Raw genomic sequence first — 4,657 nt, 5'->3', positions numbered from 1 at the left:
CATATATAACTGTAGATCACCTTCAAGCATGACACCTAATCACTTCTATTACATTAATCATGATCTCACCTTATCATTCTCTAATGTGACCGAATTCAAGAAGAAAGAAAAGAAAGAATGGCCGTGAGAAAGAGAATAAGAAACCATGGAACTTTCGACCTTTGGCATTCGATTTTTTGTGATATGTAATTCCAATAGAAAATTTAATTCGATAAAAGTGTTTATATCTTCCTTTTTTACACGTAGGCGTAATTTTTATTCAGTAGAAATTAACGGTGACATAACTCTCCTTTTTCTTGAGTTCGGCTAACTGGAATTCTATGAGATACAGACGATTTCTGACATTTTCTTCTTTGATAGCTCAGTCAAAAAACTTTTCTGTAACCTCAAGTATTTTGATTTAATACGGAGGTAGAATTTTGGTGACTTTATAGTAATTAAATGTGAATTTGATAAGTGAATGTTTGGTTCATTGATTATTGATTGAATTTGACTGAATTTATGTTGAATTTTGGTGATATATTGATATTTGTGATTAGTTTGGGATTTGGTCAGTTTAAGTGCAGCCAAGAACCGAATTATTTTGATGAATTTGGGGCTGGAATGTTATTGGTAATCAAGTGGAATTTGTGAGATTTGATGATGACATTGAGATTTAATAAGAAATGAATTGATGACATGCTTTGAGATACGGAAATGGTTTGATTTTGGAAGCGATTGGATTTTAATTGGTTAATTTTATAATTTCTTTTCTATTAGAAATGGTTTTGATTTATCGGAAATAATTTGAAATAATTTGAGAATTGGTTTAGATGGGACCTGAGAAGGGTGGCAAAGTTCAAGTTTTAGGGGAGATGCTGCTAAAATTTTGTTATAAAATTTAAGACTTTGTTTGAAATATTATTTTGAAAAAGATTGGATTTGAGAGGTTCTATTATTTGAATTTTGATTTATTAAGAAAATAGTTATGTTTTGAGTTTAATTCATTTTAGAAAAGTATATATTTTGAGTTCGATTTATTTAGAAAAGAATTATTTTACGATTTTAAATTAATTAAGAAAAGTATTATGTTTTAAGGTTTATTTAAATATGAAAAGGGCTTATGTTTTGAATTTGACTTAAAAATTTTATTCGGAGTAGTTTAGTGAACTTTAAAAGTATTTGAATTTTGACTGAATAATTTCGTTTTGCGATGTCTTGAAAAAAGTTAAAGGATTAATTTTAAGGATGGAACTGGGATTGGTGTTGGCTTTGGCATTGATTTGGAACCTTCGATTTGTATGGTTTGGTTTTGATTTGATTTAGAAATTTTATCTGATTCACTCAATTTAAGAAAATAATGATTGTTAAGAATTTCCAATGAACTTAAGAAAATGAGATTGGTTGTCGCTCCCCTAAAGTCTAGAGCCTTTGCTGAGGGGTTTAACTAGTAAATGATTTCTCTTTGTCTTTTGAAAGAAGAATTGGTTTAAGTAAAATTGTTTTAAAGGTTTTGAAGAATGTCATAAAGAGGTGGTTTTGGTTTTAAAAGAAAAAGAATAGAAAAAAAAAAGAAAGAAAGAAAGAACTATCTAAGATAATTGTCTACCTGCTGAAATCGAGCAGAGATATGATGGTGAGTCTACCGAGATTTGCTTTCCAGAGATACATCAGCCAATCCAAGGGATGGTCGCACCTGTAAGACAGAGGTAGCTTACATAGGTTATCGATACATACATTGGCCAGAGAGAGCCTCACCTGTAAGACAAAGGTTGCTTACAGAGGCTATGTTTGCATACATCGGCTCAAGAGAGTCGCACCTGTAAGACAGAGGTTGTTTATAGAGGTTATAACACTAGAAACCAAACTCAGACAAAGGTTACTGAGTTACGTCGAGAGCGGGTCGAAACCAACAGATGAACTCATTACCTGCACTAGGGATAGACATGCATCATACCTGTTTACGCATATTTGTTTTTGAGTGTATTTCTTGTGATTGTGTGTGCGCTATATGATTATTTGATTTCTGTGTCCTTCGTTTGTTAAGTCTAAATGTATTCTATTGTCCATTGATGTTGGCTATTGTAATAAAATGAGTATAACTATACACCCCGACCCTACTAAGAAGTCCCCAGTTTTTACCCCCTATTTCCACCCATTTCAGCTACAGGTGCGAAGATTTAGTGCGGAGTTACAGGAGCATAAAAGATTATGTTTACAAATTGAGTTGTTAGATTTTATTTTCCCCTCGTCGTTTAATCTTTTGTTTTTTAGAGGGGATAGGACTTGTATTTTGAAAATCTTAAAATAAGTCTATGTATATAATGCTATGTGAATATATATATATATATATATATATATATATATATATATATATATATATATATGTCTTTGTGATTAAGCGATTAAAAGTAAAGAATGTTCTTTTTCTTAATTAAAAGTTTCGGTTCATATTCGCGAAGGCTCAATATTAAATAAACATAGTATATAATTAAAGTAATAGAGGTTAGTAACGCTCGGACTTTTAGTACGATTATGAGGTGCTAAAAGTTAGGGTGTTACATGTTGCCCTAGTTTCTTCTTCCTTCTCATTCTTCCTCCTCTAGCGCCGTTTATTCCTCATTTCTTCTTCAAGATGCATCTTCTTCCTCTTTAAAATAAGATTCATGTTATACATGTTTGTCGTACAAAGAAAAAATTAATCTAATTTATTCTATTTATTCTATTTTTCTTTTTTTATTTTTTATTTTTTTCTTCTACCCTTTTCTCATACTCTTGCTCTCTATTTATTATGCTCTCTTTCTTCACCTATTTTACAAGTAATGAAGCAGAAATGGCACCTTCCATTTTGTGGACAACAAAGCAGAAATGGGACCCTCCCATTTCATGGACGACGCATCAGAAATGACTTTAACACGTCTAGATCTATTTCGCGGGCGCTATGTACGAAAGGGTAGCAAAATTCATTTGGCAAATATTTCACGTGAATTGGCTATGCGTACTTTGGCAATATTTTTTCATTGTGCGTATTTAGGGAATTAAAATATTTTCAATATTTATAAAATCATACACATGCCCCTTGTGGGTACGCACGAGGATCATTACCCGTTCTATTCCGTGCACACACACCATAGTGTGCATGGATATGCATACCAGAATTCCTAATTTGTTGCATAATCTTATAATTCAGTTCTTTATGCCCATTTTCATTCGTTCATATCTTCCTCTATAAAATTTTGATTTCTCTCATCTTTAGATGGTTTTAAAGATCTTTTAACAAGCTTTAATTCAACATATATTTCATCAAATTCTGAACTCCAAGCGCTGAGTTACGGCCTATCGAAGTTGGCTAAAAATCATTTTTTACCAAAATTTTGCATAACTCAATTTTCATCACTTTCTTAAGTTTGTTCCTTTTAAAACTAACCCAAACCACTTTGTAAACCTTCTCAATATTCAAACATCATTCCCAAATAACATCATAACAATTCGAGACCTACAACACCCAATTCTCAGTAATTAATAATTTTTCAATTCACATCAATTTCATAATTAATCATCCAATTCAACATCAACAACATATCAATACCAATCAATTTAACAATCCCATTTCAAACACCTTTCACATATTAAATATCAAATACCATATTACCACCTAATTATGCATTGTTACCCATTTCTCATCCCATTTGGTCCAAACAATTTCTTACCATTTTTAAACCTTTCAAACACTCATTCACCAATATCCTATTTTTTCAAGCATAACCAACCCCAATCTAATTCATTTAGTACATCCTTTTTTACAACAACAACAACACACACATTCATGATTCCAACATTCACAACCAAATCACATCAATCATCATATTTCAATAATTTCAACCTAATCACACCATCACTTACCTCAACTTACCAATTAGGAGATTTCTCACCATATCACGGCCTCCGACCCAATTTTTCACATTAATGATTATCATAATCAATAACATCACAAACCATGTCCCATTCATTCATATAAACATTAATATTACTCAATCACTACTCAATTCACCATATCACAACCAATTGATTTAAGCACACACTCATTAAACTAATCACAATACAATCTAATTTCAATCTAATCATGTCCTAAGGGCAATTAACCTGGGCATTCACATAATTTTTATATAATGCCTACCTAAAACTCAAACCCGTACCTTAATGGCGACGATTTTCAAACCTTTGATTTCCTTTCCTTTCCTACCAAACCAAACTTGTCCAACACCAACCAAGCCTCAATCAACAGCTCCAAGATTAATCCAAGCTCCCAAAGTGTTCCAAATCACTAAACAACTATAATATTATCAATTTTACATGTATATCAACCTAGGGTTCATAGAATTAAAAAATTAAAATGGGATAAAGCTTCCTTACCTTAACCCATTGGAGATTAGGATGGAACCCACCTAGAATTCATACTAGAGCACACCTAAACAACCAAAATCATAATAACTCAACTCCCATTGAACCAAAAATGCAAATTACTAGAGGAAAGAAAATTGGACAAAAATCTTAGAGTTTCTTACCAGTTTATTCATTTAGTATTAAAGAGAATTTCGGAACTCCGGATCAAAAGTTATGATCAATTGAAATTAGATATGAATAGTAAAACCTTTGGTTCTTCTTCTCCTCACCCTCA

This window comes from Arachis hypogaea, chromosome 10, assembly GCF_003086295.3.
Source record: "Arachis hypogaea cultivar Tifrunner chromosome 10, arahy.Tifrunner.gnm2.J5K5, whole genome shotgun sequence".
Lineage (NCBI taxonomy): Eukaryota > Viridiplantae > Streptophyta > Magnoliopsida > Fabales > Fabaceae > Arachis > Arachis hypogaea.
Note: the sequence above shows the minus strand (reverse complement) of the source record.